The sequence below is a fragment of the Petaurus breviceps genome, unplaced genomic scaffold, assembly GCF_028583685.1.
Source record: "Petaurus breviceps papuanus isolate PSGF00001 unplaced genomic scaffold, PetGlider_PUasm1.0 129, whole genome shotgun sequence".
Lineage (NCBI taxonomy): Eukaryota > Metazoa > Chordata > Mammalia > Diprotodontia > Petauridae > Petaurus > Petaurus breviceps.
The window spans coordinates 8,524,608-8,548,573 of NW_027185665.1; the positions used below are offsets into that span (position 1 = coordinate 8,524,608).

The 23,966-nt window shown below is 36.5% G+C and overlaps 1 long non-coding RNA gene across 4 annotated transcripts in view; it reads left to right on the forward strand.

The window, feature by feature from the left end:
• Window positions 1-23,709, forward strand: part of LOC138173768 (uncharacterized) — a 166,047-nt gene extending 142,338 nt beyond the window's left edge. For 3 of the 4 annotated variants that reach the window (XR_011171515.1, XR_011171513.1, XR_011171517.1), the window contains 3 exons: window positions 21,666-21,697; window positions 22,457-22,632; window positions 23,405-23,709. This is a non-coding gene — a long non-coding RNA (uncharacterized lncRNA). Of the gene's footprint in view, window positions 1-12,981; window positions 13,228-21,665; window positions 21,698-22,456; window positions 22,633-23,404 lie in introns of those variants that run through there. The other variant, XR_011171514.1, reaches the window with a different exon arrangement.
• The last annotated feature ends 257 nt before the right edge of the window (window positions 23,710-23,966 follow it).

Here is a 23,966-nt window from a genome sequence, read left to right on the forward strand (position 1 = left end):
TAATAATATTAGCTTGCACTATAAATACGCACACATATGTATTTGTACACATTCATATCTAAAATTTGGATTTATAAAATTCTAATAAAGGAGAAAATTAAAAATTAGTAATTTTATTTTGAGCAAATTAAACTATAATAAATAATGGAGAGATTTCTTTGATATGTCGATGGATTGAGAAAGTGCATAGTCCTTCAAATGATGCACATTCTAATACATTCAGGCCTAGCCATCCTGAGCACCTCCAGTTTATTAACTCCCACAAATGGACATCCCACCCAGGGTCTAATCAACATTTTAGGGCCTTCTTTTAGAGTTCTTGACATTACTTTCCATTGCTTATCCCTCACTCATTACATAATTGAGTCATCTTTTATTTTTATGGTCATGCACTTCTCTGATGATGGATACTACTTCTAAGGGCAGCTAGGTGGCACAGTAGATAGAACACCAGCCCTGGAGTCAGGAGGACCTGAGTTCAAATTTGATCTCAGACATTTACTAGCTGGACCAAGTCACATAACCTTGATGGCCTCTGTTGAACAAAGAAATGACAAACCACTCAGTATTTTAGCCAATGAAACCCCAAGTAGGGTCAACAGAGTCAGACACTACTGAAAAATGAATGAACAACAAACACCACTTTTAAGCAGTTACTCATGATTGATGTGTTACACCCTGCTCATGCCCATTATTCCCCTCTCTCCAATGTGATTCTCTACTTCAGTTCTTTAGAAGCTGTGACATTTCCATGACTAACATAACAGTACTAGGTTATTAATTGGCCTTTTTTTCAAGAAACTTATGATCAATAAAGGGGCTAAAATTTTTAAAAATAACTCAAGTAACTGCCTTTTTATATAATTTCTATAATTTTTATTTTCTCATCCTCTGAAGATCTTACAAACACTGCTAATTACATCTAATATTTAACAAATTGGCAGTGTAAATACTTTTTTCAAAATTTCCCTACCTATATGATCTTTTTCTTTCATTTTTAATTTATGGAATAAAAACAAGCATTTCCATAACATAGTACAATAAAAACATGATTGTACATGGACCTGCAAATCTACCATTGACAACAACTTGTTATTTCTTTCAAATATACAAAAGTGTCATGTTTTCCCCTTTTTTTCCTTCCCTGCACACCCCCAGACCTAGAGACATCTGCCATTTGAAACAATAGGTATATACATATAAAATTATTCTATACAAACATATATAATGTTAAGCAAATCACTTAAACTCTTTGGGCCTCGGTCTCCAAATACATAAAATGAGGTGGTTGGGATAGGCGGCTTTTATTGTCATGTCCAGCACAAAAATATATGCTAAGACCCTAAATTTATCAACTCAAAATGCCTGACATTTGTCAAATGATGGAATCAGCCTCAACACTGAATTTTAGTTTTTGTCTGGGGAGTTTTATGATATAAGTTGGACAATTGCAGATAACAGGAATAAATCAGTTAGCCAACAAGTAGTAAATAGCACCTATTAAATAGCCACTGTTTACTCTCTCAATGTCTGATACTATGGGAGGTACCAGAGAAAACTGTTTTGAAAGCTGGCTGCTCTAGGATTCATACGTGTTAAGCAGGTTCTGTGAAAAAGACTGGAAAAAAAGAAAGATTTTTAAACTTTTACTAGACCTTGGTGAGTAATTTTGTGGAGACTGCTCATGTGCCATGTTATGTATTTTCCATGAATTATGTTTTAAATTCAACATGTGGATCTAGTTGCAGTTGAGATTGGCAGGAAGTTGGACAACTGCTTAATAAGATTTTCACTCCAAATATCCAGAAGTCACATCAATTCATTTAACTCATGCAAAACATTTCAATTTATTTGGTAATTAAAATTCAAATAGAAGACAGATTTTGAAAGTTGAAATTTGTTCAAATTGATAGCATTAACAACTTTGGCTAAATGCAGAATGAATCCAATTTTCAGACTTGGGAATAAGAAACTGTTATACCATAAACTTAAAATTGTCATGCAGACTTCTTAGACCTTGAAGCATTGATCTTCTACCCTGTTCGATTTCTCTGGTTTGCAAAGAATGCAAAAGGTGTGTGCATGTGTGTGTGTGTGTGTGTGTGTATGTGTATATATATAGATATACATTTATATCTATATATATAATACATATCTCTTTCTTCCTCCCTTTCCCCCTATGTCTCTCTGTCTCTCTCTTTCCTAATAGTTCCTTTTGTATTAAGCTCCAACAGAGTTTCTTGTTCTATCCTATAGAAGATGACCAAAAGTCTTACATATGTATGACAGACATAAATTTCATTTTGCCTTGCCCTTTCCTTTGGTATATCTCTTTCTCTTGTCTTTTTATTTCTCTTTCTGAGGACACTTAAGAGCAGCTCTCTTTTTTCATACCATAGGAATCTGTCATAATCAGAAAATGAGAGCCTGCATAAAAGTAGTGATTGAACCAAGGTGTAGAAATTTATCACCTGGATAGAGATGATTCTAGCCCCAACTACCCTTTAAGTGTGCATAATTCATCTCTGCCTTCTCTAATTCAGTCTTGGACACATAGGCAGGTATACACTCTATGTCATGTATTGGGTCATCTAAATTTTGACATGTTAGTACTGTTAACCACAATATGCCACAATGGCAGTGCAGCTGTAATATTCTATGATTCTTCATTTTTCAAGCCACTGGAATAAGTTTTGGTAATTCATTGTTCCACTGAATTAAGTGGTTCTCTAGTAACCCAGATATTGTTTCCACCCTAGAACAATTTACTGGCTAAGACTGTTGTTATAAGGAAGAATAGCTCACCTGAATAGCTGGGTGGAGCTGAGTCTTAAAAGCCTTTTTTTAAAGACCAATTGAGAGAGAAAAGATCTGAAGGCTTGATTTCCCAGTCTTCCCCCATACCCCATATACCTGAAATTAAATTAAGACTTAGCAATTGGCCATCACTTATTATGAGTAGTTATCCTTAAGAGGAACAAACATACTAAAAAAAATTTCAAGGTGGTCATAGACTAGGATCAACTTATATAAATCACTAAAAGCAAGAAGATAAGAACCACTTAAGCCAGGCATGAAAATGGAAACCTCATATATGGATTATTGGAAATCATCAGTGCTGAATAGAGGGACTTTAAATTGATCAGTAAGCATGTATTAAGTGCCTACTATGTGTCAAGCACTATGCAAGGTGCTGGAAATACAAAAGGAAAAGACAGAATTCAAAAAGCTAAAAGCAATGAATTAATTGGTCCTGGAGTAATTACTTCCCTTTCCATAATAAATACCCTATCTTAAAAAAGTCTACAAAGATTACTTACAGATAGCCTATAAAAGTCCCTGAACAGCTTCCCTGACAATTAAGAGTAGAGCTTTTTAAATACCTTTGCAATGTTTTGTCTGTTTGTCTGACAGATGTCTGAACTGCGTTGGGAACTGTGTTAATGCTCAGAATAGAAATATTACCACAATTGCTTTCAACATTCCCTTTTCATTTTATTTACCTAGCAATTTATGAAAATTATAGCAAGAGATATTTTAATAAAAGCTTAATTACTGTGAAGGCAGCTAGGTGGCGCAATGGATTGAGTGCCATGCCTAGAATTGGGAAGACTTCCTGAGTTCAAATCTATATGATTCTGGGAAAATTACTTAACTCTATTTATCTCAATTTCCTCATATGTAAAATGAATTGCAGAGGAAAATGGCAAATCGCTCTAGTATCTGTATCAAGAAACCCCTAATTGGGGTTATAGAGATTCAGACACTACTTAAATGACTTAACAGAATAATTATGATAAAATCTAGTAAGCTAAAGAATACAATGTTTTCAATCCCCCAAAATAGTTGATAAAACATATATGGAGAGAATTTTTAATATTGTAATATAATCCCTTCTATGTGCTTTTTAATCTCCCTTTAATCAGTTATATTTTAAATTTCATGAAAGCTCAGTTATGTCTTCTGGTTTCTAAATTCTCTCCTCTAAAAACAAGATCCTTGAAAATCTAACAGAGTGGCATTCAAATAACCTCGGCGCTAAGACAATGTCTCTGTACCCTAGGTTTGGCCCAGGTTCTATTTTATTTCCTTGTCCTACTCTCTCAACAGTTATCATTGTTGTCTCTACCCAGATAATTTCCACATTGAAAAATATGGGAATGTCACACTAACAATAATAATAATGCTTGTGGTATTTTCACTTATGAATTCAAAAGCACATTTTATTCACTTCCATATCGTGAACATGTTTCCTTTGATCCATGCCAGGTTTAGAGTTGGTTTAACATATAAAATAGAGCAAACATTTATGTAGATAAAGAAGAAATTCTGACAATAGAGATTGGGGTATGGAATGAAGATGCTAAAATTAGAATTAATCCAAATTAAAAGGAATTTCTGCATGTAACTCAGCCCTGGTAGGTGAAGAAGGGGTCTTCTATCTATGTGTGACCTTGGTCAAATAACTTACACCCACCTAGATCTCAGTTTCCTTAGTTTCAAAAGAGAATGCTGAACTAGATTGTCACTTCCAGCTCTGAAGCGATTATCCTATGATAAAGAGAAGATGTTCAACAGTTTCAGATGTTGCTGAGAGGTCAAGCAGGAAGTATAACATTTGTCATTTAAGAGGTTATTAGTAACTTTAGGGACAGCAGTTTCAGTTGAGTGATTCGGTCATGAATGAAGTATTTACAAGTGAGTAAAAGAAAAGAAAAAAACGCTAAGTGTAGTCAGGTTTTTTTTTTCTAGGAGTTTGGTTGAAAAAGAAGAATGAGATATAGGGTGATAGCTTTATAGAATGATCATTTGTTGTTTTTCAAATTAAGCACTCCTATGTGCCAGGCATTGTGCTAAGTGTGGGGACACACACCCAAAAAAAAAGGAAAAAAAATAATCTTTTTCCTCTGGGGCTTGACATTCTAAGGTAACAAATTCAGAACTCATGGAAGATACACTTAGAAGGGATGGTACTAACCATTAGAAAGGGGAGGTGATCTAAGCAAGGGAATTCTAGAGGACATGGTGCTGAGTATAAGTCTTCAAGGAATCCAGGACGGGAGGTGCCTATAAGACATTCAATTTGAAATATTCCAGTAGGTAGTTGGTGATGTGGGATTAGAACACAGGAGAGAGACTTGGACTAGATAAAGAGATCTGAGAATTGTTTGGATAAAGATGATATTTGAACCCATGGTAGTTGATGAAAGAATAGGGAAAGAAAATAGAAGAGAACTCAGGACACATCCTTGTAATATAGAGAATGAGTCAGATCAACAGAAGAGGAACCAAAAATGAAAAAAGTTATGTAAAACACAGAGAGGAGACTATATCTAGAAGGAGAAGGTTCAATGTCAAATGCTACAGAGAGGTCAAAGAGGATGAGGACTGAGAAGAGACCATTAGAGGTAACTTTGGAAAGAGCACTTTTGAATCATTGAATGATAAGTTCAGAAGCCAAGTTGCATACTAGAAAGTATGTGTGATGATTGGGCCATTCTTCTGCATAAGATGGGAAGGTATGAAATCAACAATACCTATAGATCCTGGAGTGATGGGGAGCAATGGGAGAGAGATGCGACATAGGGAGGAAAGAAGAGGGATCTCTTCAAGAACAACCTCAATTATTTTGTTGAAGTTGAGATTCTCAGAAGAGAGGAATTCAGGAGTGGTATGGGAGACTTGAGGAGGGAATTGCTATGGTAAGTGGGATAAGGAATCAATAAGGAGGAGCAGATGAATCGCCTTACTATAGTGATAGCCCACTTGATATTAGCTACCATAAATTTGAATTGGTCCCGGTCAGAAGAGTTTCATGATTTCCTCTAGTTTTATTCAGCAACATGAGAGTAGGGATGAAGGAGGTGCATGGCAAGAGTAATCCAGCATTAAGTTTGCCAAGTCATGATCAGTGACAGGACATGGGAACAAGGGAGAAGAATTATCCCTTTATTAGAGACTAAGGACATGATGTCAAGGGTATTTGAGATGAAGAACTGGGGAAGAGAATGAGCTTGTAGCAAATGACCTCAATTTTCTCAGTATAGGAAGAAATTAAGTCCTTAGCTTTAAGCATGGGGAGGAGGGAAGATGATGGTGTGGGGAGGCTCGACAAGAGAAAAAGAATGTTTGTAACAACTTCTGTAAGGAGTTGGATACAGAATCAATTAGGAAGGATTTTTAAAAATTGCCTTCCTGTTTCTGGTCTCTCCCAGGTCTAAAACCCTACACTAGTACGTGAAAAAATGTATGTCTCTTTTTAATCCCTGAATTCCAGTCAAAAGTGCAAGCAAGGATGAATGGCCAGAAATATTTTCTTCATTTCCTTGAATTCACAAATGCCCATGAAGTTTGTTGAGGGACTGGAGAATGAGAAAGGAAGCTCAGAGCCAGACTGAAGATAATGTAAACTATAGTCCAGAAGTCCTTGATAGAAATGAAGGAAGGAAGGTAAAAAAGGAATAAAGGAAGGAATGAAGGAATAAAAAAAACATTTAAGAGAAGATAGAAAATCTTCTTATAGCATTAGTTTTCACTGAATACTTCCTACCACATCAGAAATTCCTTGTTAAGGAGGTAGCTCTTTCAATGGGACAGGTGGAGTCCTACAGTTTCTGTCAGCTAAGCTATCTGATTATGTTAAGGAAAATGTGTACAGGTAATCCTGACCTCTGCCCTCCTGACTCAGCTGTAACTCTTGGGACAAAACAGCTTCTGTCTCCACTTGAAAGCATCTGGAAGCACACTCAGCATACATGCAGCTGTGCTTATCTTAAACTTATTGCCAGACCCAGAGGGAAGCAAACTCAATTAAAGGGGGGAAGATCACAGTGTTTATTAAGGAGGAAGGGCCCCCAAATTATTAACAGAGAGACAAAGTAGATGGATGGGGATAGAAAAGAGTCCTGGAAGCCAAAGAGACATATTTTTTATGTGGCTCTATCACTGATTTATTGGGTGGCATAGAGAAAAATCATTTAAGAGTATGGTAAGTTGGAATCCACAGTCATTAAATGAGGTTAGTGATACCTATAGGATCACATGACCTCCACAAAACAGGTTGTGCATATATATATATATATTCCCATAATGCCAGGGCCTAAGGCAGAATATCAGGGATGTCAGTTTATTATTGAATCTTTCCACCAACTCCATTTCACTAAGAAGTACAGTTTAATTCTCAGGACAATGGGCAAGAGTTCAATCTGATCTACATATTTCAAGTGTTCTTTACAAGGGGTATTGTGAAAACAAGTGAAATATTCTTGAAGACATCATGGGATCATAATTCAGAGGTAGATGGTAGCTTAGAGGATGTATAGTTCAACTCTTTTATTTTTAAATGAAGAACCAAAAACCCTAAGACGTGAAGAAGCCCAAAGTAACACAAGGTGAGCAGCAGAGACAGTATTTGAACCCAGGTTTTGTGATTCTGAATACTCTGACCTTTTTGAAAGGAAAAAAAATAGCACAATTCATTTTATTTTATCAAGAAGAAAAATATTGATCATTAATCAATCAATTAGCAAATATTCATTTGCTTTGTGCAGAGTCCCGGCCTAGTCCTTGGAGAAAATATGGAGTTCAGATAAGATACAGTTTAAAGAAACTAAAACTGCGTAGTTACTTTTAGAATGAACAAAGGGTAGACTGATTATAATGACCAGTGCAGGCAGTGTTTGGTAATTCCTTTTCCAAATTAAAAAGGCTTCTCTGTTATTGAGATGGCTTTTAAACTAACACTCTAGATTTGAGTCTCGGCAACCCACAAAAGCAACTTAAAACATTCCAGTCCTGTGGGAGCTAGGTGGCACAGTGAATAGAGCACCAGCCCTGGAGTCAGGAGGACCTGAGTTCAAATCTGGCCTAGGACACTTAACATAAAGAATAGCTGTATGACCTTGGGCAAGTCACTCTTTTCCTCCAAAGTCACAATTGCCCTCCAAAAAGAAAAAAAAAAGTTCCAGAACTGGGGCAGCTAGGTGGCACAGTGAATAGAGCACCAACCCTGGAGTCAGGAGGACCTGATTCCAACTCTGGCTTCAGACACAACACGTAGCAGCCATGTGACCTTGGGCAAGTCACTTAACCCCAATTGCAAAAAAAAAAGTTGCAGTCCTTTACAAAAGGAACTTGTTCTCATCTAAAAAGGAGGGGAGTTACAAGGACAATGTGATAACCATTTCATAGGATCAAAGATTTAGAAATCTATAAAATAGATCATAGATATAGGCGACTTATTACCTCTAATCTTTAGATGAGAGGTCATCTGATCTAAGCCCCTCATTTTTCCAATGAGAAAATTAAGGTCCAGAGTAGTTGTGACTTACCCAGAGTCACACAATTACTAAGTCCGAGACAGAATTTGACCTCATGTCTTTCTGAGTGAAAACCTAACATTAAATCTCCTCTTCCACCTAGGAACCACAAGAAAATTACTTGTTTTAATAGTACTTCTATTATACCCTCAATCAACATTAGAGATATCACACCATTAGTGTTGTTGTTCAATTATGTCTGACTCTTTGTGACCCCATTTTGGAGTTTTCTTGGCAAAGATACCAGAGTGGTTTGCTATTTCCAGTACATTTTTACAGATGAGGAAACTGAGGCAAACAGAGTTGAGTGACGTTCCCAGGATCACTTAGCTAGTAAGTGTCTGAGGCCATATTCAAGCTCATGAAGACAGGTCTTCCTGATTCCAAGCCCAGTGCTCTATCCACTGCACCACCTAGCTGCCCTTAGAGATATCAACACTAAATATATAAACATATAAAATGTGTGTGTGTATATATATACTTGTTTATGCTCACCAATGTCACTGTCATTTTGTCTCAACTATCTTAAGTTTACAAAGGAATATAATTGCAGGACGAACATTGATCCTTTATTGCACTTTCTTTATTAAGATGTTTTATGCAGTGGAGTCACAGGATTATAGAATTTGAAGGACTCTATCTCAGTCAACCACACATCTAGGACAGGAATTATGTTTCCCACTTTTTTTCTGATAAGTAGTCATCTTGCCTCTTCTCGAATATTTTCAGTGAAAGGGTATCACTAGCTCAAAAGGGAGGACAACTCAGATGTTAAAAAAGTTCCTCCCTATATTGACCTGATCTCTATCTCTCTGCATTTTCCATATATTGGTCCTACTTCTCTACCTTTAGAAATACAAGTATGAAACCTTTTCCAAAGGACAAGCCTTCAAATACTCAATGACTACTCTATGAGATGGCGCACTATCTCCTTTTGTTCTAGACTGAATTTCTCTTGCTTTCAACTCTTTCTTGTGTGACATAGCTTTGAAATCTCTCCCCATTCTGCTCCTTTGACTCTGGTTGTCGATAATACATCACATACCATCTCACATCTATCACTGCTAAGGCAGATTAGAAGACTATGCCTCTGTTGACACTATTCATTTTAATTTATTTATTTGAGGACAACTGTCATCATTATAGTTTGTCATGCAGCAAAATTGTATTTGTTGAGTCTGACAAAGTGACAGATCATGCTTGTGTTTACTATTCAGTTCACAAAGCTAATTATTAGAGATTTAAAATTCTCCTCTGCTGTGCTAAATGTTGTGCTAAGTAAGATAGTGTTAACATAACATGGTATTTGTTGTCCCTAATATTAGTCAGAAAACATTTTGGCAATTACAGGGTAAAAAGCCTCAGACAGGTACTATGTCTTTACTAAGCTAGTAAGGATGGCTAGTGTGTCACATAACAGAAATGGAATCTAAAAAGATGGCAGTAGACTAGAATGAAAATAATAAGGAAATCAATAAGGTGAGGGTAAATAGAAATAAATATAGTGTTCCAAAAATCTTAGTGCAGTTGTAAGTTTTCATAGCTTATCCAGGATACCCTGTATAAAGCTCTCTGCTTATGTTCAAGGAAATCAACTGCATAATAACAGAATGAGGGAGGCATCTCTGGACAACAGCTGATGAAAAAAAGGTTGGGGGGTTTTAAGGACCTGCAAGCTCAATAGGAGAGAACAGTATGATGTAAACACACACACACACACACACACACACACACACACACACACACATTCCGGTGCCATCTTAGATGACATTCAGAGAATCATAGTGCCCAGAACAAAAAAGCTCTCACTGTTACTATACTGTGTCCTAATGAATCATCTGGAATATTATGATCTGTTCTGAACATCAAATTTTACAAATGGCTTCCACAAACAGATTATGAATAGGGGAGAGTGTCCAGAATAGTAAAGAAATTGGAAGCCCTAAAAAGAATACCATAAAAGAATAAGTTGCAGGAACTATGTTGTGCCTGGATGTTTGCAGGAACATAATGGTTGTCAGTAGGTTTTGCAGATACAGTATGTTCAAGTTATTGAAGCACTAAGCAGTACTAAGAGATTGGGGACTCCTTGTATGGTAGCTTTTGCCTGAAAAAAATGAAACCTAATTAATCTGTTAAGGAGATAGTGAGCTCCCCGTTACTAAAGTTCTCAAACTGAGAGTTAATAGTTGCTGAAATGTAAACTTCTGAAACTCAGGAACTATTCGTGTTTTTGTCTTTGTATTGCTACTCTCTATCAACATGGCACAGTTTCCATTTAATAAATGCTTGTTGATTCATGTCATAATTAAGGACAAGCACAGGTCATGGGATATAGAGCTGAAAGAAACCTTAGAAAATGTCGAATCCTTCCTCTGCATTTTATAGATTAGAAAACTAACAGCCCAAGGAGTTATATGACTTCCCTGAGCTTACATTGGTAGTAAGGAGCATAGACAGACTTTGAACACAGGTCCTCTAACTCTAATATCAATCTTTCTTTGCACTGTGGCTGAGAAGATTTTTTTTGTTCCAGTCTAGTTTGAATTAATGACCTAGGCTAGGAGATTCCTTGGCTAAGATTACATAATACAGCAATCCAGCAAAATGACCATGGGAGGAGTTGTCATACATTTCTTTATTATTATGATTTTTTTAAGTGGAAGATGGGTCTACAAGGTATCCCAAAAGTCTTAGGACAGTTTTATGCTTTAAAAACTTATAACCACCCTAAGACTTTAGGGACCCGTTATACAATAATTCTAGGAGGCAAATAATAGCTGTCTCAGGGAAGTATAATCTCCATCATATGTATCCAAACTATAAAGACTTCATCATGCTATTGTGAATATAGTGCATGTGAAAAATTACAGCAAAAAATAACTGAATTATCCAATTGCAAGTTTTAAAGTCTTTCTGAATAACCCTATTTTATTCATATTAGAAAAGTGTCAAAAGCTATTGAAATTGAATAACTTCTTTTCAGTCTTCTTCAACAGGAAATTGGTTAAAATTTTACATTTTGATTTTAAAATATTGAAGAACTAAATAAAAATATGCAGAGCAGGAGCCAAGTCCTAGGATTCCAAGAAGTATCCTTTAAAAACAAAAGTTGTTATGGCTGAGTTCTAAATCCCTGGATAAATGATGCCTGTGTTTGAAATGAAAACGTTGCCAGAGCCTTCAATGTAGCAGCACAAATGGCTTCCATTATATTGAATGGCAAAGTCAAATTTGTAATTGATCCTGACTTGCGCATCATATGGTAGATTCTGTAGCAGTGGGCAGCATTCGTAAAGATAGCAGCTTTCACCTGAAACAAATGAGGTCTAATTAGATTAATCTGTAAACCCATGTTCACCAGCTCTATGATTAATGAGCACTTTGCTTTTCATTCCTGAGATCAGATGAATATATTATTGGATCTGCTTTCTTAGTAAGTAATGAATTACATGGACTATTAAAACAGTGAAGAGATGCTGGAGTCTTCCTAGTTGTTTTGGTCAAGGATAAAATTTAAAAGTGAAGTGCATGGTGCAGGTTTGTCCCATTTACAATAAAAAGCTGAATTCAGGTTGTGAGGGACTCAGATGGTCATTTTTCAACTTTTATGAAACCATGTGTCAACATTATTTATCAATGTGAAGTGATGATATTTGTAGCATAAAATATAATATAGGGCAAAAGCACACAAGCAAAATGGACATACATGCTTAATGATTTTAGTCTCTGGCATTAAAAAAAAAGTAATAGTCTGCTTGTCATTAGAGACATGTGGATGCAGTAGCACAAGCTGTCTATGCAGAATCCAGTGATGACTGTATGTGGCAGTATGCATTCAAAGTAAAAAATTAATTTACAAATGGTTTTCAGGGCTTCTACCAGATGGAAGAGCAATGAAGTCACAAAAAACCAGTCTTCTTTGTCTTTTAACCCGTGAGTTGTCAGCCTGTGGCGGGAACAGAGCCAGCTATAAAAACGAATAATCAGAGGCCCATGAACTGCTCTTTTAAAATGGCTACATTAAAACCCAAACACCTGTAGTTTTACTAGTTGCTAAGACAGGCCTGCAATAGCAGCACATGCATGAAACAGATGTGTAACCGAGACTGGAGGAACTGGTTACGATTATACAAACACAGGTGAATGGTGGGCAAGGGGGAGAAATGGGAAAACTTTGCTTTGTCTGTATTAAAATCTAACATCTGAGATCCCATCTAAATTTTTGAAAGTGCTTTTTTATTAAACATTTATAGTCCTGCCCCTCAACTGCATTTAAATCAAAAGACATAAAAGTTGCCTTTACAGGATCTGCCTTCAATTCTGACTAGATAAAAATAATAGTAATTCCCGTCTCTGTAAAAGAGAGTTGTTCTGAAAGGATCATTGTCATTTTCCTAAAAAGTGTTGATAATTGGGAGGTAGAACAGAATTGAACATTTTAGGTGTTTTTAAAAAGCAATATTAAGGGAAGTTTCCAGAGCCTCTGTCCCCTGAACACGAACCACAGCCGTGTTTCTAGCACTCTGGTGTTCAATTGTCATAAAATTTACAGTGTGGTATGTCAGTTCATTCTAGGCTGAGTCATACTGCAGAAGACACAGCCCACTGGGGACGTTATGGGAACCATTCACAAATACATTTTTTTTCAGGGTTTGGTTGGAGAGCTGGGACTCCGCTGAGCTTTGGGGGATTGTGTCTAAACTCCAACATTCCCAAATTCCGGTTTACAACAACAGCTGGGATGTGAAGAGGGAATATCACACTTTGCAGTTCCTTAGAAAACAAGATGAATTATAGACAACAGTAACATTAAACAAGCACTCTTCTCCAAAAATCCTCAGCACACCTGGGAGGAAACCTTTGTGCGATGATTTCCTATGAGATATCTTGGAAAGAGCTGCCCAGAGTGAGTACACTGAAGCTGATAGGGGTCCATGCAAAAACCTCTCTGAACTGAGGATAAAAACAGGATATGTGTTCATGCTTAAATAACTCATCAGGAAAACTCATTCCAGCTCATTCCTAAGGATAGTCATCTCCCCAGAAGACCATATCTTTCCACATTTTTCCTTTCTTAAAACTGTCAGGGACAAGGAGAAATAATAGATAGATAGATAGATAGATAGATAGATAGATAGATAGATAGATAGATAGATAGATAGATAGATAGATAGATAGATAGATGATAGATACATACATAAATGGATGGATAGATAGGATATATAGGGTGTCCTAAAAGTCTTAATACTGCAGTTTTAATTTTAAAGCTCAAAACCACACTAAGACTTTTGGGACATCCTATATACAAATATATTCACATATGTGTTATGTATACATGTGTGTGCATATATATATAATATATACATACACATACACATATGTGTACGTGCATATATAATATATACATACACATATTTTGTATATATATTATATATTTATGTAGTATGTACATATGTATTTCGAGAGAGAGGGAGAGAGAGTTGAATTTAGAAAGTCAGATACAGACTAAGGCAGACTATGAATGAAAAATTAATTTTGGTTAGAAACTGAGGATAGTATTCTTTTAAGAAGTCCAGGTTCTTCTCAGTCATTCTTTTACTCAAATAATTCTCTGGCTTCAAATAGCTCCTAAAACATGTGATATCAATAAAAAAGAGAGAACAAAAATGCAATTGATGAAAAAGAATTTTTAGCATGGAATACACTTTTTAGACCTTTAAATTCACTTGGATAAAAGAGCAAATGGTGTCAGGAAAGTAACCCTTGTTAAATGTAGTCATAAAACTCTATGTTTCTCCATATGTTCCAAGTGAGAAGCAGCATGGCATAGGAGCTGCAGAGTTGATCTCCCAGCCAGGGAGACTGGGTTGGAATGCTGACTTTGGCATATACGCACTGTGGCCCTAGGCATGGTCCTTAATTAATCTCTCTAAGATTGTACACTTCAGAGAAGGTGCATTGGCAGAGGAAGTTTCCTTACCTGGAAGTTCCCTATATAAATGCGATTGCAGGTCCTGTTCCTATCACTGTGTTCAAAGTGTTCAGCTAAATTTGAACAACTTTGAAATCCTGAGGACTTGAGGTCAATAGACAGTGACTCCAACAAATTTGTTGTTGTTTTCATTTTTTTCCTGATGAGTTTTACTTCTTTCAGATTAGGATGGAAGTTGTTAACCTGCCTCTCTCTCTGTCTCTGTCTCTCTGTCTCTGTCTCTCTCTGTCTCTCTCTGTCTCTCTGTCTTTCTCTCTTTCTTTTTGTCTCTATCTGTGTGTGTGTGTGTGTGTGTGTGTGTGATGGAGCCTTTGTCAGTCTGGTAAAGTCTTTGAACTCCTCAGAATAATGGTTTTAAATGAATAAAATAAAATACTTAAGATTATGAAGAGGCAGCTAGGCAGTGCAGTAGATCATTGCAGATATAGAATCAGGGATATCTGAGTTCAAATCCAGCCTCAGACACTTACCTGCCATGTGACCCTAGATAAGTCAGAACATCTGTGAGCTGCAGTTTCTTCATTTGTAAAATGTGGATACCAATAGTAACTACCTCCCAAGTCTAATGTGAAGATTAAATGAGACAATGCATAGGAAATACTTTACAAACTTTCTAACACTATATGAATGTTATCTGTCATCATTATAAAGGAAACAGATTATATTGAAATGCAGTTATTATTTTTTTAAGTTCATGGACCCCCGTTTATGAACCCCTGGACTAGGAGAACGCTGCTTCAGAATCTAGGCAGTCATTTGGCAGAGGGAAACATAAACGCATCCTCCACATTTTGAAGATTATATAAATTCAGGTACTTGAGACTATGTTTCCAGAATCCATCATTTCTCTGATCAGGGTCCTCCCTCCATTGAAACAGATTGTTACTGCTATGTGTTGGGAGACAATTTTCATGAGTTGCTTTGGTTGAATAAATCTATCACATGGTGGACAAGCTTATGGTAATGCCAATGTCTGCATTTAGCAGAACTGGTTCTCAGTTAACAACATCAACTACAGATCTATATTTGAAATTTCTCCAGCTTGATGGGACCTTCATAGATTGTGTTCTATGGATTCTTGGCCCTCTCCACGTCATGATAAGGCATTTGAGTAGGGTTTTATTGGACAAAAGCTAGGCAAGACTTGACTCTAAGGAATTCATCATTTCACCAATGTCAGTATTCCTCCCTGAATATCGGAAACCCTGCATTCGTAATCCTGTTCATCTTCATAAATACCTTCTTATTAAATCTACATAGATGATCCATGGAGTGCTCCGAAGACCTTCCTCTCTAATATCCTAGCAATATGATGTTAGAAAAAACACAACCCAGCTAAAATCCTTTCTCAATTCCCTCTAATTCTAGTATTTACCTTCTGTTGATTATTTCAAATTTATTCTTTTATATATTTTATTTTTATGTAATTATTTGCATATTTTCTCTTAGACTCTAGGATGCTAAGGGAAAGGATCATCTTTTGCTTTCTTTTCATCCCCAGCACTAAGCACAGTGCCTGGCACATGTTATTCAGTCTTTTTTTTCAGTCATGTCCAACGATTTGTGACCCCATTTAGGGTTTTCTTGGAAGAGATACTGAAGTAGTTTGCCATATCCTTCTCCAGTTTATTTTACAGATGAGGAAACTGAGGCAAACAGGATGAAGACTTGCCAGGGTCACCCAGCTAGTCAGCATATGAAGCCAGGTTTGAACTCACAAAGAGGCTTCCTGACTCCAGACCCAGCATTCTATCCACTGTAGCTGCCCCTGCTTGACTCATGACGGGCACTTGATGAATGTTTAAGACTGACTAACGGAAATAATGACTCAAGTAAAACTTGAGTTGTCTACCTGTTGTTTTCCGTTTGTTCTATGGCTGGTAAGGCTCCTTTTCTGTCATGGTTGTATCTATTATCTTTTACATTATTTTTTGCCTAGTAATATGCCTTAGGCTACTCATGCCAAACACACTTTTTTTGACTCAATCCTTGTAATTTTGATTCTTCTGGGATTTTGTTCTATGATTTTATGATTTTGTTCTATGATTCACAACCATATAGTATCATTGGAAGAATATGGATATTAAAGAGATGGGTTCTTTTGGCAACAAGCAGTTTGAGACTACTGAGAGCTCCATAGATTCTCAAATGTAATTTAACTCAATATTCTTTCACTACATGATTCTGGGTTTATTACTTACCTACTACATATAGGGAACTTTACTAGATGCTGGAGATACAGAGAGACTTTTCCTAAGGACACCTCAACTTTCTCAAACAAATCACCCATTGACATCCAGAGATTCACCTCAGGCCCACTCCCAAACTACTCACATTTATTCCCCAGAAATCTATGTCATTTAAACTTTGCTCTCTGACCCCCACCACTAATTACTCCAAGCCCAGTACTCACTCTACATTCCAACTCCATTCTTGATAATTTAGGAGTCACACATCATACTTTACTTTCCACATTCTGTCACAAACACACAGGGACCTGATGTTATGCTATTGTAACATCAGAATTACAAACAAATATGAGTTTTTTGCTTAGACTTGAATCCTTTACCACACTGATGTGGGGGAGCTACTAAAAATCAACTCTAGCGTTTCTTTGGTTCACCTCCTTTGCTGAGGTCTATATGTGGTCACCTCCTGATTATATTCATGTTAATGGCCTCCATGATCCACCTCCACTTTGGGTTGGCAGAATATTGAACTATTCTTTTTCACTCCCAAACCACACTTTGGGCACTAGCAGATACCCCTTTCTAATGACTATACATGTGGAGGAAAGATTTGTTTCCTCTTGTTATAAAGGAATCAGAAGTATTTCACCCTTCCTCCTTCCAGCCTGGTCTGGAGAAGGGACCACAGGATCTTTCACCAAATCTGGAGTAGTGCTGTCTACACTAGTGGCGCAATGCCCTGGACCATCAATTACACACACTAGGGAGCCCTCGACCCAATTCCTGGTGATTTTGTGACTAATCCTAGTGGCTAACTCTTCTATTGTCTATACATTTCAATTGCTATCAAGAATATAGGCCTGTGGGGTGGCTAGGTGGTGCAGTGAATAGAGTTGTTCCTGGAGTCAGGAGGACCTGAGTTCAAATCCGAACTTAGACACTTAGACGTGTGACCTTGGGCAAGTCACTTAGCCCCAATTGCCCTCCTACCCCCCTCCAAAAAAAAAAGAAAAGAATACAGCCCCGTAAACACTAGAGATTTATATGGCTCAGGATTCTACACCAGAAATTCTGGCCCATGTGATCCCTACTCCTATTGGGATATCTACCTATTCCCAAGCTCTAAATTCCAGTGGCATAGGCTTCAGAATAGGTTCTTTGTCTAGGAACTTTCCCCTCCTAGATACACATACTCTCAGACCATTTGGAAATTCCTCATTCAAATCTTACTTCAACATTTCAATCAAACATGCTCTCATTCTCAAATGATTCTCAAGTTCCAAAATTCACTGATTGTTGCCTTTCTCTTTGCCTAATATTCAGCATTGTGATAACAGCTCCTCATATGCTACTTGTTCACTCAAACATTCCCCTGAATTTCCTTCTACTTTGTTAAAGATTTCACCATAATTGCCTGAACCTCTCTAATAATAGTGCTACCATGTCTTATGTAGTGCCCTTGCATTTCCCTATCGTCCAACATTGCAATATTTCAAAAACAATTTGCTTATTTAGTGCTATATTAACAAAATATAGAGAAATATTATAGAGATAGAAAAATGAATAATGAAATTCATCTAAAGGGACAAAAGGTGAAGAATAAAGGGAAAATTGTGGGAAAAAAACTGGGAAGAAAGGTGTCCCAGAAGTACAAAATCTCAAATTGTATTACAAGACAGCAATCATAATAATGAATGGATAAAAAAAAAATGTGAATTAATGGAACAATGAAATGAATGGCTTAGGTACACAATGTACAGAAACAAATTAACTTAATACTTTAGTGTTCAGTGGACCCAAAGACCTAAGCTACCAAGCTAAGTACTCAGTATTTGAGAAAAACTGCTGAGAAAATTCAGGAGTCTGACAGAAAATAAGTTTAGAACAACCCTTCACACCATATACCAAGATTAACTCCAAATAGATACATGGCTTAGATATGACAAATTAGATCAAGGGTTCCTAACCTGGGGTCCAGTCTATGGATTAATCTTGGGGGGGGGGGAGTGTTTCATCTTTACCTAATCTCTAGCTGAAATTTATAATTTCCTTCAATTATGATGTAAATAACAAATAGTATTTTGAGAGGGGGTTCATAGGCATACCAAAGGGGTCCATCTCTGGAAAAATATTAATAACTCCTGAATTAGAGTAAAAAGAAGGATATTACCTTTCAGATTTATGGATAGGGGAAGAATTAGTGACCAAAGTATAGAGGGTGTAGTGGAAGATAAAATGGACAATTTTTTACATATTTTTTTTATTTGTACAAACACAGCCAATGAAACTGAAATTAGAAGGAAAAGAATTAACTCGGGGGGGGGGAACCTCAGCAGCTCTAGTAAAAGTCGAATTTTCAAGATATATAAGTAATTGATTCAAATTTATAGAAATAAAATTTATTTTCCAGTTAATAAATAATCAAAGAATATGAAATGAGAATATTTCTCAAAGGAAGGCATTCAGGCCATCAATGAAAGAATGCTCCAAATCATTAACAAAGAGAGAAATTCAAATTAAAGCAATTCTGAGTTTCTACTTCATGCTCATCAGGTCGGTAAAAATTATAAAAAATGAAATGACAAATACTAGAGGGGATGTGGGAAAATAGAAAAACTAGTGATAAAGCTATAAATCGATACAGCCAATCTAAAGATCGATTTGGAATTATGCCTCAGAAGTCAATGATTTGTGTATCCTTTAACCCAACAATACTTCTACTAGGACTAATCCTAAAATAAATTTAAAAAAAGGGGGGGGGAAGGGAATGATATGTACAAACATTTTTATAGAAGCTTTTTCAAAGTAGCAAAGAACTGGAAACTAAGAAGGTTCTCTATAATTGAGAAATAGCTGAACACATTATAGTACATTACTAAAATGAAACATTATTTGCCATAAAACAAAAACTATGATTTCAGAGAAACTTGAGAAGACTTGTATGAACTGATGCAGTGAAGTGAGCAGAACAAGTATTGTATTGTTATATAGTAACAACATTGTTAAGACAAATAACTTTGATATTTTTATAAACTCTAACCAGTCCAATGACCAACTATAATTCCAGAAGATGACAGTGTCAGAAGTTTAAAAAATATCTATCTACCTATCTAACTAACAATCTATATGTATGTAGGTAGGTAGGTAGGTAATATGTTTAACAATGTAGGAATTGTTTTACTTGAATATGGATATTCAATTCAAGTGTTTTGTTTTCATTTTTACCTTTAAATTGAGGGAAGATAAATGCTGCATGATAGGAAAATAAAATAAAATGAAAGATTTTTTTTTTAATTACCCAGTCTTGTTAAGTTACAAAGATGTGGATCTGTATTGTGATTATCAAGTGGCATGCCCCAGAAATGTCGGAATTTCTGACCATATCACCTAAACTAGAGGCAAAGGCAATGACTGACTCCTGCCGAGCTATGGGAAATGGGGAAACAAGCAGATGTGACCTGAACTAGGCAATTTTGTTGCTGCAAAACTTTAGCAATCAGCATTTAAATCTCACATAATCAATCCCCTAAGTTTAGTTTCCTCTAAAAAGCAATGTGTCGTTGATGTTCTTTTTTATTTTTATTTTTTTGCACATTGTAGTCACTTCTCAATAACCTGCTCTAATACCCTTCTATCCCCCCCCCAATAAACCTATCCTTTTAATAAAGAAATACAGTTAGGGAAAATAAACACATTGGGCTTTTAGCATATTTGACAATGCTGAATGAATGAATGTCTCATCCTGTGCCTTCAACTCTCCACTTCTCTTCTGAGGTGCATGGCATGCTTCCTTATTAATCTAATAAAGCCATGATTGGTCATTGCATTGATCAAAATCCAGAAGTCTTTCAATTTTTTTCTTTTAAATTATTGCGGTAATCAAGTATTTCATTCTCCTGACTCAGTTTACTTCACCCTGTATTAGTTTGCAGAATAACAGGATTATATGCTCTTCCTAAGCACTGCACTGTGATCACCCACAAGTTCATACACATCTTCCCAAGTTTCTCTGAATTCTTAATATATGTATTTTCTTACAGCAAATTAGTATTACATTGCTTTCATATATCACCATTTATTCAACCATTTTCCAATTGATAAGCACTTAATTTCCATCCAGTTTATGTTTTTTGTTTTTGCCATAGCAGCATGTACTACTATAAATACTTTTGCATAAATAAATCATGCCTTGGAGCCTAAGAAAGGTGTTGCTCTATATATCAAAGGATGTATAGAGTCTAGTAACTGGAATGATTGTGGCAATTCACAATTCTACCAACAGGACATTGATGTGTCTGCCTGCACAGGGACCCTACAGGACTTAAATTTTCATATTTTGTTATTTCTGCCAATCAGATTTTCCTAAGTTTTCTACAACCTTAGCTAAATTTTTCCCCCTTTTTTTTTTGTTTTTTGGAGGGGGGCAATTGGGGTTAAGTGATTTGCCCAAGGACACACGGCTAGTAAGTGTTAAGTATCTGAGGCCGCATTTGAACTCAGGTCCTCCTGACTCCAGTGCCAGTGCCCTATTCACTGCACCACCTAACAACCCCTTAGCTAAATTCTTTAAAGTGATCTGAGGAGGGAGGAACTTCCTGTATAATATTACTATATGCCCCAATCACCTGTCTTGCAAAACCTTCTACCTTCCAAGTTGGGTATCCTCAAAGTACACCACCTGTGTGCCTTTTCCTTGTGTGGCTATATTTGTGTTCTCCTGAGTTGTGTTTCTAGGAAAGTTTTGTTCATTGAGCTGTGTAGGAAGCTTCCTAAAGTCTTAGAAACTTCCTAAAAGTCTTAGTATACCAAAAAGCTGTGTGATGATGATTGTGGTAAAGGATCAACTATGGCTACATCCTTGAAAATACTTTCAGATCACTTGCCTATTTGGTTGGGCACAAAAGTGTCATAGGTCATAATGTGTGGCTTCCCAGGTTCCTTTCAGCCCCAAGTCTCTAATACTATGATATTATCATAAATATCTTGTTGAAGGATGTCGCTACAAAAAGTAGTTTATGGGTCTTGCCAATTGTAATGGATTTCAAAGAGGAGATAGTGCAGTGTTTCTGGGCTGAAAGCAACATAAAACCACCTAAAAATAGGAACATTTAGAGATCCCACACACAATCAATATGTAATACTTTTTGTTTGGACTCTTCACAGGTCATCTTCCACGACACTAGCAGATATCTCAGGTAAGCGTATTTTACATGTCACTTTATGTCAGTCTTGGCAGATCATTGAACAAAGTTATCTCTACTCACATCTGTCATAATCTTGTATAATTCAAGCATATGTGTGAGAGACTCCTTGCTTGGGTGGAAATTTCCAAACTAGATTTTTATATTATGGAGTCAAATGCTTTTTGGAGATTAATAAACAGTGGCCATGGGACTAGGTAATTTTTGCTAAAGAGCCTCTCAAATTGTACAATCTTAAAAATATCTTCTGCTATAAGAAATCCCATGCTAAAGTTTACCCATTCCCTTCCCTTACTTTTTTTTTTTTTAAAGCAAATGGGGTTAAGTAACTTGCTCAAGGTTACATGGCCAGTTATTTTTGTGTGGGTGTTAAGTATCTGAGGCCGGAACTGATCCCAGGTCTCCCCAAGGCTGGGGCCAGCACTCTTACTCACTGTGCCACCTGGCCTCCCCTAAGCAATTGGGGTTAAGTAACTTGTTCAGCATTACATGGCCAGCTATTTTGTGTGGGTATTAAGTATCTGAGGCCGGAACCGAACCCAGGTCTCCTGAGTCTGGGGCTAGCACTCTTATTCACTGTGCCACCTGGCCGCCCCCCTTCCCTTACTTTCATCAAGGATGTCCTCAAAGCATACAGATAATATTCTCATAAATAAGACAAGCTGCTCTGTGTATCAGTAATTGACAATGTGTTCTCTGTCACCATTTTGTTTTGTTTTTTATTACGCATAATTATTTCAATTTTTTTTTTAGAATTCTTCCTATCTTAGAAAATGATCCATTGGTGCTTTTAAAAGATCAAATCTTGTAGTATAGATTTCTTCTGTATCTGGCCAAGTCCAGCTGGAATTTCCAACTTCACCTTACTCAGCACTAATACCACTTTCACATATTCTACATCAAGACTTGTACTACAGAAGAGTCCAAAGGTGAGGATTCTGTTATTATCAAAGATACAATATAAAAATGCTGGGATGATCTATTTTATTTCCTGTTGATTTGTCTTCAATCCAGTTGCAGCTCCAAATGGACTCAGAATAATCTTGTTTACCTGGTTTTCAAGCTAATTTTTATGTAGGCTCATTTTCTCTATTGGTTTCCAGATAGATTTAACCTTTGCCTTTCCTCATCTGTAAAATTGGGGATAATAACAACACCTATCTCCCATGGCTGTTGTGAGGATAAAAAAATGTTTAGAAAGTGCTTTGCAAGCCTTAAAGCAGCATATAAATGACAGGTATTGTTATTATTATTATTTTAATACATTAATTTACCTTCTAAATTGGTGTGGCCCCTTAATGTCATATCTGCTTGGCAAAGAGTTTAAGTAATTTCTGGATTTTTCCTTTTTTTTTTTTTGGTCTTTTTTTAACAACTTCCTTTTGGTAATCTTCACTAAAAAAGTGGTTTCAAATCAACAATAAATATTTTTTAAATACCTGAATTACATAAATGGCATTCAGCTAGGCATTGGTGATATAATATGAAAAAAGAAGAAAAAGCAGTTCCTGTCCTAAAGGAGCTTTATCTCAAACACGATTGCTATGGAACTCTCTGTTAATGGGTGGAAATCAGTGCCCAAACCTGCATGAGGAGTGGGGTAGAGTTGGTGAGATCCAGAGAGAAGATGACATAATGCATCTTTAATTCTTTTTGATCTCATCAGTCTGTACAATCAGTTTAAGCACTTCTGGTTTACAGGTTCAAGAGAGAAGATGGATGATGTCTAACCCACTTTAGATTACTGAAGGAAAAATAAAGTTCCAAGAAGAAGTTGACATAAGAGGAGCTGGCAGTTTCCACAATGTCTCTTTCCCCAGCTTGCAATTCTAGAGGCTTAGAGGCTTTTTCCTTTGGATAAGATCTAGAACTCTTTCTTTCCTGATTGATCTGAGTTACCTTCTGCTCAATGGGGTACACCTGTACTCTGACTTGTCTCATAAATATTCTCCTATGTATACTTTCTCTGATTTCTGTCTTGCCATTGACTTAGATAAATGGGTTTCTTTGCTACCTGCTGTGTGTATTTTTTTGGTACTTGTATTTGGGGGGGGGAGGGATCAAATCATGGATATAAAACTTGGGTCCCATTTCCCCCTAATTAGTGAACAGTGGACAAAAGTTAAGCTTGAAACTGAAAACCATATCCTTTAGATGAATATTTAATGGATCAGATAGAGAGAATTCTAGCTTGGTACCCCCTCTCTCTGAGGACAGCAGAGTTCCCAGTTTTTTGGCCTCAACATCCTACTTCTCCTCCCAG